The following is a 12535-nucleotide window of genomic DNA, read 5'->3' as shown; positions in this document are numbered from 1 at the left end:
CCAAAGTCTTCAGCTATTTCATCAAAGTTACTTGTTTCTCCATCAAAATCACACAAATTAGGAGTGGGTGAGACTCTGGATATGATCTGTCCTAAAGCAAAATTCCTCTTCATCTGTGGACTTGTGAAACTAGAAAACAAGTTATCTATCTGCTTCAAAATGCAGTGGTGAGACATCAAGAATAGATATTCTCAGGGATGAAGGAGAAAGATGGAGCTGTGTCATCCCAGTCTGCCTTCTGTGGTCACATGGCTATCTCCTCTCTGCGTTTCCACATGTCCTTCACGTAAAGAGCTTCCCTGGTGGCCCAGAGATTAAAGCGTCTGCCTCCAATGCGGGAGACCAAACATACCAGTCATTGGATTCAGGGCATGGCGGCAGAGTTGGTAGCTTTGGAAATAAAGAGATGGAAAAACTGTAATTTTCACAATCACTTTAAACATATATTTTTAACTGTGCCGATTTCAGATCTTGGTGAAAAATCCTTGGTCAACATGTTTGTATTTTCTGACCACAAACATACCTTGTAGTTTTCATTTCAAGGTGACTTTCACTTTGTGGGTAAGGAGTAGATGTATTTTTGAAACTTGCTGAAAGGCATGGGTTAAGCTAGAGATGAGCAATGATTTCCAAAGAAATTGATGTCACTGACAGAAAAGTGTTCCTGACATAATGGATGTTAAGGAATTGTTCCTCACAGTTCCTGTCTCCTTTTCATCAAGTATTGACTATTCAGTGTAGAAAGATGATAGGGGAAAAAAAAAAAACCTTGGACATAGTATATAGCTTTTGTTCATTTATTTGTCCCCTTCTTGTATTTGTCCATGTAAATCTATCCTGAGGAATCAACTGGGACTTGGAAGATACTTTTTTTTTTTAACCTAAAAGAGTTGGATATTTCTGGGGGATAATCTCCTGAGTTAAAGGATAAAATGAATAGGAACTAATTACAAATAACCTCCACTCAGGATTTACTTTTATAAATCCTCAAGTTTTACAAAAATAAAAATCAAAGAGACAGGTGCTAGCTAGGGAATGCTACCTAATCCAGTAACTCACCAAATTCATCAGTCCTTAAATCTATTGGTAATTTTGCATAAGAAAACACCCAAAATTCAAACAGCTTGTTTCGTTTATGGATTATCTGGATTAAACAAATCACTGTTCTTTTTTACTTTGACATTAACATATACTCCTTCTGTCCTTCTCTGAGGAATACTTAGATTCCAGATGAGTGTAAATGGTGAAGCTTTAAAATATATTACACAAATATCCCTTTAACAGAGAATATTTTATTCATGAAAAAGAACATTAAAGTTGTACATGAGACCTATCATTTAACACCTGAAAGATGATCATGACAAAAATAATTTACATTATGGCCAGAGAAGAAATTAGAAGCTCTACAAATTCTGGGATCATTGCTTGTCTGTTTGTTTCCTAATGCACCCTTAGGACCTAAACTGTGATTGGCATATGATAAGCACTCAATCAACATGCTGCCTGGCATGTTACAGTTCATAGGGTTGCACAAGGTTGCAGTTCATAGGCTTGCAGCATTGGACATGACTTAGTGACTGAACAGCAACAACAATCACTCAATATTTGTTTGATAAGTGAACAAAACCATAAGGTCACATTTCACCTTAATGTGAAGATGTATTTTCATAGCCATGTTCAAAGTTAGAAATAAGCTGCCTATTACTGGATGAGTTAACTATTGAAATGGTTGATCATTTGGCTAACCGATATTTAAATATTAAATGAGCAGTTCCACAAAATACACCTACAGTTAATTTTAAGCAATTTGTGAAAGTATGTCATTTTCAAATACTATTCCCCAAAGATGACTTAGATTATATCACAGGTATCATTGTACAGTACAGGAGAGTTTGGGATAGTTGCTGACATCAATGGCTGAAGAACATGTAAGGGGAAATAAATAGATTGTCTATGACATCTGAGTAAGAAGACATTGAGTTTAAACATTCAGGTAAAAAGTATCAAAGGAGAAAAAATAAGGGAGAGAGGGAGGAAGAAGGAAAATCAAAAGAAAGGAAAGAAAAGATAAGGAAAGAGGGAGGGAGGAAAAATTATATGAGAAAGTGTGCAGTGTTTATCTATGTAGATCAGAGTTGATTCATATAGTTCCAATATTTTCTGGAACCCACAAAAATTTACATTTCTCCCAGTTTCCTTACCTATATGATGAAGATAAGAATACTAAATACCTCAACAGGTGGTTTCATGCATTAAATGAGATAATCTATAGAAAGAATTTAGAAGATGTTCAGTTCAGTTCAGCCTCTCAGTCGTGTCCGACTCTTTGTGACCCCATGGACAGCAGCAGGCCAAGCCTCCCTGTCCATCACCAACTCCTGGAGTTTACTCAAGCTCGTGTCCATTGAGTCAGTGTTGCCATTCAACCATCTCATCCTCTGTCATCCCCTTCTCCTCCCGCCTTCAATCTTTCCCAGCATCAGGGTCTTTTCAAATGAGTCAGCTCTTCACATCAGGTGGCCAAAGGACTGGAGTTTCAGCTTCAGTATCAGTCCTTCAAATGAATATTCAGGACTGATCTCCTTTAGGATGGGCTGGGTGGATCTCCTTGCAGTCCAAGGGACTCTCAAGAGTCTTCTCCAACACCACAGTTCAAAAGCATTGATTCTTTGGTGCTCAGCTTTTATAGTCCAGCTCTCACATTCAAACATGACTACTGGAAAAAACCATAGCTTTAAGGCCCTGGCTGCAGCAGACCCAGGTCACACAAGCATGTGGCATAATCTCTCTTGGGGGAGGTCTCCATCAGGCCCACCACAGAGCTGCCAAGCAGACTCCCACAAACTGCAGGACAATTATACCAAAGAAATTCTCACACTGTTAAGAAAGTTCTAGGACCCACAACAGATTCTCCAACCTTGGGATCCAGCAAAGGGGCTGAAAACCCCCAGGAAATTTGACTCTGGACACCAGTGGGATTTGATTACAGAACTTCCACAGGACTGCGGAAACAGACTCTTGGAGGGCACAAACCAAACCTTGTGTGCACTGGGAGCCAGGAGAAAGAAGCAGTGTCCCCATTGGAGACTGAGTCAGACTTGCCTGTGAGTGTCTGGGAGTCTCCAGTGGGTCAACAGTTTGGCCTCAGGCCAGACAAGAGGGAGGGGACACAAGTCCGCTCATCAACAGAAAGTTAGAAGATTTACTGAGCATGGCCCCGTCCATCAGAACAATATCCAACTTTCCCCACAGTCAGTCTCTCCTATCAGGAAGCTTCCAGAAGCCTCTTTATCCTTATTCATCAGAGGGCAGACAGAATGAAAACCACAATCACAGAAAACTAACCAATCTGAACACACGGACCACAGCCTTGTCTAACTCAATGAAACTATGAGCCATGCCACGTAGGGCCACCCAAGATGGACAGGTCATGGTTGAGAGTTCTGACAAAATGTGGTCCACTGGAGAAGGGAATGGCAAACCACTTCAGTATTCCTGCCTTCAGAACCCCATGATCAGTATGAAAAGAAGATCTTCAGGTATACAATATATATATATTTATTCAGGTATACAATATTCTGTAAATATTCATTTTGAACATCAGCAATATAATGTGTTCATTTTCAGGAAAGTAACGGGACATGGACATTGGTTTCTGCTTTCCTACTATAACAGCAGAAGGCTGGGTGGTTTTTGTGACTGCCTGACCACAGACCAAGGGAGATGGACTTTCTGCACTCCTGGCTCTGGTAAAGCCTTGTGTGCATGGACTGATGGAATAAAGATTTCTTATATTTTACATGCTATTGATTTTAGTACATTGACAATAATTCCTGTTCCATGTTTCAACAACTTGTTTTGTTGAGTTGAAATAATAATAATGGCATTATAGAAACTACTAAATATGAAAGTTGGAGCTTTGGTCAGAGTTAAATTTTAAATGAGTAATTTGAATTTCTTCTTCCTCCTCATAATAACCTTCCAGTGGTTATGTTTTCTTTTGTGCTACAGTGCATTGTGAGAGACAAGCAAGTTTTTCTGTGTTTACACCATCCAAGCAAATAAAAGACTTTTCCCTCTAACATTTGAGGTTGCACAAAATACAAGTATCTTTCTTTTAATTTTACAAGTATCTTTTTTTAAATTAAAAATCCTAGTATATGCTACAGGAAGTATATTTTACATCTGATGACTGATCGATATTCAAACCATCATTTGGTAAAGCTGCTTGATATTATTTTTTGGATAATTTGATGGTGACTTTTTAAAAATGAATGCACTTTTGCTAGTCAGAAATTAATCTGAACCCTCAAGGCTCAATTTCAGATTTGAATTTCAAGTTTCAAGGTTTGATGCCAGCCTTGCAAATTTCATCCTTCAGGGTCTATCTGCATAAACCATTTATACTACACTATATCTGAGCAGATCCCACGTAAAGAAAGATTATGGTTCTTAAGTTGTCAAAAAAGAAGTGCTCTCAAAAAAGACTACTTAAGATTCTAGACTATTATCTCGTAATAAAAGTCATGGTATTTCTTTTTTCTTTTTTACTGTGATTTTCAATAACAAACACCTTTCATGCTTTGTCGTTGTCTCTCTCCTTTCCTCTCTCTCTCTCTCTTTCAGACACACACAAACATACTTATAAGTAAACAGAGCAAAACAATAATGAAACAATACTTACATTTACAAATGTGCCTTTAAAGGTGAATGTGCCTTGACATTTTCTTTTTATTTTTATTTTGTCCTATGTATTCTATTCTACTGCAGTCTTTTCTATTTAAAATAAAACATGTATCAATGCTCACCAAATTGGATTTATGACCCATTTATGGTTACAATAGGCAATGAAATGTGAGAACACCAAACAATTTTTCAGAAATTACAGCTAAGTAGTGACCAATCAGTTCATCCCATGCTTACTGCCAGAAAGAGGAACATCTCATTCTAAATAATATTGAGCAACAGAATGTCTGTTGTTGGAGCATGGGTGGCAAATTTCTGTCTTAGAGGCCAGATTCTTTTAAAGATCTGCTCTCTTCCAGGTATAAGCAGGAGATAGTTTTGGCTTTTTCCTGCTGACACCAATTTAGTCCCAACCAATTTAGCCTTTGTTCAGTATTTTTCACTTTATGAAAGTTTTATAATTAATGCACCATAGTTGTAATAGAAAATCTTCTGAAATGGATAACATAATGGATTAGATTTTTCAAGAAGATTTACACAAATCTAAGATTTTTACTTAGCATAAATATTTACTAATAATTTTAAGAACATAAGCAATTGTAGAGCAATAGAAAATGTATAGGTTTTCCAATGCAGTTCCCCACGTCTTTTTTTGCTACTGCTAAAATACAGTCTCAATATACAGTATCTTATACAGAGTCATTTTGGTCAGAAACATCTCCATTCATCCTCACATAATTACATATTTTCTGTGATATTTTTCAGGGAATCATACTCTGTAAAATTCCAGATCATACTCTGTAGATTCCAGATTTGTTTTCCAAAGTAATGCTAAATAAATGAGATTTATCCAGTTAAAAACATTCTAAAAATAGAGACTCTCCAGAAAACAAACAAACAAACATTATTTACCAGTAGGACTACATTGCCATATTTTATAAGGAGATTTGTCAGGGTCAAATTCTTTCTCTCTTGAGAATGCTTCTTCCATTTAAAAGAAAATATAGATTGTGGTTCAGCATGCTAAATCATTTACTTCTCAACTATTTTGGATAAACCTCCATTTTGCATCTCCGGGTTATGCCACAAATGTGAGATGTATGTGAGATGTAACAGGCTTCAGTTTAACAGGGGAAAATCGTACAAAGGAAATTGGGCTCACTTTCTTGATTTGACCCATTTGGCATCATAACTAACTCTTCCCTTTCAAGAATGGCTGTTCAGATACTCATCAGCACAAATAGGTCGGAAAAGCTAGTCTTCTGGTCTTTAGTGGGACTAGGAAGCATTCAATGCTGCTGCTCCTTCTGACTACTTGAGTGCCATTAATTTTACTGTGGCTTATGCCTACCCATCAGACGAAGAGAACTGCCATCCCCCTTGTCTGTGTGGTCAGTCAAGAATGTATTGGGTATATGGGAATTAAATGCTGGGCAGTCCTGTCTTAGATTGTATCTACATTATCTTGCTACAAATATTTTGTCAGATATTCCATAGTTAAAATCTAAAATATCTCTTATTTTCATTCACATTTTATAAACTTTTTATGCAAGAATAAGCCTTAAAACTGCATGTTTAATTTTAAAATCCAAAATTTTCATTTCTAAAGAAAATTGGTAATGACTGTGTGATTTATGTAAATTGTCTGTCATCATTAACACATTTAATACACACTAAAGTGGGAAGGAGGAAGCATTCTATCATCATGTACCACGTGAAGGCAAAATTTAAAGAAGATGCATTTGTATCTAATTGAAAAGTTAGTAAATATTTTAAGAAGATTATTAAAGGAAAGAAAGTACAGGTATACAATTCATGTTTAATAATACTCTGTGAAGTAAGAATTTTATTTAGCTCAAATACTATTTTAAAATTAATTTTGTTCCTTTATGATGGATGGACAATATGATTCTTCATTAGCAGAGCAACATTTACATGATACATACTTTACATTCATGTCATTAGATGCTTCAAATAAAAAAATCTATTTAATATTGAAAATTGTTCATTTTCCATCAAATTTTAAATCAAATAAATCTTTTGGTATATTATTCTATTTAAGTTAAATGCCTAATATCACTGCAATTATGATTCTATAGCAGAAGATGATTGCTTTTCAATAACAAAATTTTGGTGATCCAGTTTCATGGTATAAATAATATTATTAATAAGTTAAATATAAACTAATTATATGTCAAAAATCAGCAAAAGTTTACTAATTGAAATTAAAGCCCCTGTATCAAAAATTATATGTGTTATATATATATATATTTATAATAATTAAACAACAAATCTAAACTACATTAAGAAATTGATGCTGAAAATAAAAATAACTTCAGGAAGAGCAATTATGCTATGATTTTTTTCTTTCTTTGCTGCTATTTATCAGTTAAGACATAGATCTGTTTGAACCTTTGAGAAATTTTGTAAGTCAAAATGCCTTATATGTCTTTTAAATTTTATGTCTTGTTTACATATCTCCTAAATTGTATACAGTTTCTAAAGTTTAGTCACATTCGATCAAATGAATTGGAAATTTACAACTAGAAAAAAGTAAATCAAATTTAATTTTTTTTTAACTTTAACCAAATTCAGTATCTAAACAATATTCGAAAACTGCAAAACACTCAAACTTATCAAAAGGAAAACAGGGACCTGAAGAAATTAAATCATGAATTCTGAAATGGAATATACTTTTAATTTGAATTTCTATAGTTGCACTCCAGAATAGTTTGATTTTATGTAGAAAATGTGTTAGAGCACTTAGTTTTAAGTGTATACATTGATCATTGACACTGGAAATGAAAAACATTGAGAAAGTCTATGATTTTTAAGCATCTACAACATTAAAAACAAATGCAAACAATAAAATATTTAAGATCATTTTTTTAATTGTCAAGAACAGTTACTCAAATGGTGACCAAAAAGAGTACCTACAAAAACACTTGACCTAAGATATTTACACATTAACTACAAAATAAAATTGCAATTTATATAAATTACTTTTAGAAGAATTTCTCTTGAGTTTACAAGGCATATAAAAAGTATAATTTCCTTAGAAATGTCACAGTTAACAGAAAAAAATCAATAAAGTTTCAACAATTTCAAATATATTACTCACAAAATGTAATTATGAAAAAATTTGTAATTTTGTAAATGATTTTAAAATAATGAAACCATACTAAAATATATTCATAAAAGACATCAGAAGAATATAGCTAATAAACTAACCAAAATAATATAAATTTGAATGAAAAATAAGTTTTCTATTGCAGTATTTTTTTAAAGTACAAATAATGGGTAATATAGAGGTGTTTTACTACAATGTCTTTGCATATACATTAATTTTATTTTATTAATAATGTAAGTTTAAAACTCATTATTGAATAGAATAATTTTATAGGTCTACAATAAAAACAAATTTGTTGGTTCAGTTCAGTTCAGTCGCTTAGTCATGTCCAACTCTTTGTGACCCCATGAACTGCAGCATGCCAGGCCTCCCGGTCCATCACCAACTCCCGGAGTCCACCCAAACCCATGCCCATCGAGTCGGTGATGCCATCCAACCATTTCATCCTCTGTCATGCCCTTCTCCTCCTGCCTCAATCTTTCCCAGCATCAAGGTTTTTTCGAATGAGTCAACTCTTCGCATCAGGTGGCCAAAGGATTGGAGTTTCAGCTTCAACATCAGTCCTTCCAGTGAATATTCAGAACTGATTTCCTTTAGGATGGACTGGTTGGATCTCCTTGCAGTCCAAGAGACTCTCAAGAGTCTTCTCCAACACCACAGTTCAAAAGCATCAATTCTTCAATACTCAGCTTTCTCTATAGTCCAACTCTCACATCCATACATGACCACTGGAAAAACCATAGCCTTGACTAGACGGACCTTTGTTGCCAAAGTAATGTCTCTGCTTTTTAATATACTGTCTAGGTTGGTCATAACTTTCCTTCCAAGGAATAAGTGTCTTTTAATTTCGTGGCTGCAATCACCATCTGCAGTGATTTTGAAGCCCAGAAAAATAAAGTCTGACACTGTTTCCACTGTTTCCCCATCTATCTCCCATGAAGTGATGGGACCAAATGCCATGATCTTCATTTTCTGAATGGTGAGCTTTAAGCCAACTTTTTCACTCTTTCCTCAAGAGGCTCTTTAGTTCTTCTTCACTCTCTGCCACAAGGGTGGTGACTTCTGCATATCTGAGGTTATTGATGTTTCTCCCAGCAATCTTGATTCCAGCTTGTGCTTCCTCCAGCCGAGCGTTTCTCATGATGTACTCTGCATCAATTCAGTTCAGTTCAGTTCAGTCGCTCAGTCGTGTCGGAGTCTTTGTGACTCCATGAATCGCAGCATGCCAGGCCTCCCTGTCCATCACCAACTCCCGGAGTTCACTACAAGTTAAATAAGCAGGTATATGTTGGTTAACCAATTAATATTTCAAAATAATATTTATTTAAATGCCTTCATTCAATCCACTTGGAATATATACATATATATAAATGTTTCTGTGGTTTGTGTGTTTCATTCAGTAATGTACAACTCTGTGTGACCTCATGGACTGTAGCCAACCAGGCTCCTCTGTTCATGGAATTCTCCAGGTAAGAATAGTGGTGTAAGCAGCTATTCCTTTTTCCAGGGTATCTTCTTGACACAGGAATCAAACCTGGCTATTCCATATTGCAGGGAGATTCTTTACCATTTGAACCACTATGGCAGTTTCTTATAACATGTTTCTGTAGTATATTCTATGGAAAATGTACTTCAGAATCAAAAAAATTGGAAAGCAATTTTCTTCGCTTGAAGATTCACAATCAGAATAATATGGTAATTATTCTAAGAAACTTCTAGCAATTTATTAAATTTGATTTAGCCAAGACATCCCAAAATACATTTTTTGAACAAAGATATAATTGGGTCTATGTAAAATTTCTGGAATCTATGTTTTATAGAACATTTTGGAAGCTAGAAGAGCATGCTATTTATCCACTCTAGCTTATCAACCCATTGATAGAATTTATTTGCATCTTTGAACTTTGGCTAAGAAATTTAACCAATAATTGCATTCATCCTAGACAGCATATTAGAAAGCAGAGAAATTGTTTTACCAACAAAGGTCCATATAATCAAAGCTTTGGTATTTCCAGTAATCATGTACAAATGTGAGAATTGGATCATAAAAAAAGCTGAGTGCCGAATAACTGATGCTTTTGAACTGAGGTGCTGGAGAAGACTCTTGAGAGTCCCTTGGACTGCAAGGAGATCCAACCAGTCCGTCCTAAAGGAGATCAGTCCTGAATATTCATTGGAACGACTGATGCTGAAGCTGAAGCTCCAACCCTTTGGTCACCTGGAGCGAAGAGCTGACTCAATAGAAAAGATACTGACACTGGGAAAGATTGAGGGTGGGAGGAAAAGGGGACGACAGAGGATGAGATGGTTGGATGGCATCACCGACTTGAGTTTGATGTCGAGTTGGCATCACTCGACATGAGTTTGAGCAAGCTCCGGGAGTAGGTGATGGGCAGGGAGGCTTGGCGTGCTGCAGTCCACGGGGTCGCAAAGAGTCAGACACGACAGAGCAACTTAACTGAACTGAAGAGAACAGTTATAAGGGCGTATTTTGAGATGATTACCTCTGAGAGAAGAGGACTTAGGTTTGGAGGTTATTTTCTATCATCCTTCCTCCTTTTCTAGTTTTCCAGAAATCCTTTTTGGGTCAATTCACAGGCAGACTTATATAGGTTATGTGTGAGGCAGTTTGCTGCTGGTCAGTTTCCTTCCCACCCACACCATATGAGATGGGTCAAATCTGTTAGCATTCTTGAATGACACTAAAAAGTGAAAATATATACTTGATTAGAATAGAAGTATTCCTAGGTCAATAATGACACCTAAATTATACCCAGCTGGTTCCCTTACCCCTACTGCTCTCCACCCGGGTGCCCTTTCCCAATAAAATCTCTTGCTTTGTCAGCACATATGTCTCCTCGGACAATTCATTTCCGAGTGTTAGACAAGAGCCCAGTTTCAGGCCCTGGAAGGGGTCCGCCTTCCTGCAACAAATGGCAACTCTGGTGGGATTCTTCTTCACTGAGACTGACATCCTGACCACTTGGGGTACTCAGGGGCCAGCTTGCCTGCCAATGGACCAGACCCAGTGGCCACAACTGAGACCCTTTTGTCCCTGGTCTCCTCCTGACGTGGACAACTGGCCAGAGTGCCCTGACTGGTAAGGAACAAGAGACTTTATTGACCTCTCTCCCCTTCCCTCTCTCTTTCCTCTCCTTAACCCTTCCTATCCTTCCCTGTTTTTCTAGTCCCCCGGTCCTGGATGCAAGAATCTGGTCGAAGGGCCCTCAGCCTGAGCTGAGGATTGGAGACTGATCGCCTCCTCTTGGCAGAGAACTCGAATTCTGGTTCTGGTCTGGTCTGATTTCTGGTAGGGCCGAGTTCCAGTCCTCCCTTCCCTGGAGTCCCAGGGAAAAGTCCCGTAACGTCTGGGTATCTGTAGGTGGCAGAACATGTCTATAAGGTCACCCCTTTCAGTCCCCCCACCTCCTCCCCCTTCTTCTTTCAACCTGGCTTCCTTTCCTCCCTTGAAATCTTTGATGTTAGTACTTGGATTCTTATATTTAAGGGCTTCCCTGGGGTGCAGAGGTTAAAGCGTCTGCCTGCAGTGTAGGAGACCTGGGTTTGATCCCTGGGTTGGGAAGATCCTCTGGAGAAGGAAATGTCAACCCACTCCAGTATTTTTTGCCTGGAGAATCCCATGGATGGAGGAGCTTGGTAGGCTAGAGTCCACGGGTCACAAAGAGTCGAACACAACTGAGCGACTTCACTTTCACTTTATAAATTAACAATATTCTGGACAAGTATCCGTATGTTATGGTGAGAAATCATTGTCCTAAGGAAGCTTTAGTGTGTGTTCCATTTAGTTTCCTAACCAGTTTTAGTGAGACAAATGGTCCCCCCATCTTCCTCTATCACAGCCACCAGTCTGCTTGTCATTTTGACCCTCACTCTTTTTTATTTGCAGGAGACATTATCCATAGGGAGTAAGAAAGTCAGGGCTAAGGCAAGTCTCAGGTTATTCAAGGGTCCAAGAGTTCACTGGGGACCAAATAAAAGCCTGTATCTCTCTAAGGCCCCAGTTATCTCCATGTTTTTTCCATCACCATTTCCCTCCTCCGCTCCCCGCATTCTGCCTTGTGGACTCTTTCTGGTGAACGGATGGGATAAGAGGTCTTTCATTTCTGTTCTTTCATATTATTCATCTTTATCAAGGAATGCAAATGGCCAATTGCTTGAATAAGGAGTGACTGTGGGAAATTGTAAAGGAAAAGCAGAGAAGAGTGAGGGGAAAAGTATAGTATCCAGGCAAAAAAAAAAAAAAACAAACCATGATTTAATACCTTTTAAATTTTATCTTGGGCTTAAGAAAAGTAAGTGTCTCCCAGACAGACAAAATATGCATAAAGGTACTTTGGAATGGAATAGATGTTCTATTTAGAGTTCCATAAATTTCAGATTATTTTGACTATTTCACTAATAAGTGATGGCAGGACACTTAGACTTTATTCTAAAAATATGGAGATATTAGTGAAGCATTTCAAGCAAAGAAATCATTTTTGTTTTGAAAGATCACTCTGGATGCTGAGTAGAGAATATATTGTAGGAGGGTAAGAATTGAGGTTAGCACTGTAGCTATAAATATTTTTAAAAATGTGATCTGATTTGGGCTATATCTTGATGGGAGAATCTAAAAGGATTTTCCTGGTGAAGTGGATGTGAGATGTAAGGGAAATGTAGGAATGAATAATAATTTCTTATTTGATGCCTTTCCTGAGT

This window comes from Ovis aries, chromosome 9 (assembly GCF_016772045.2).
Source record: "Ovis aries strain OAR_USU_Benz2616 breed Rambouillet chromosome 9, ARS-UI_Ramb_v3.0, whole genome shotgun sequence".
Classification (NCBI taxonomy): domain Eukaryota; kingdom Metazoa; phylum Chordata; class Mammalia; order Artiodactyla; family Bovidae; genus Ovis; species Ovis aries.
Note: the sequence above shows the minus strand (reverse complement) of the source record.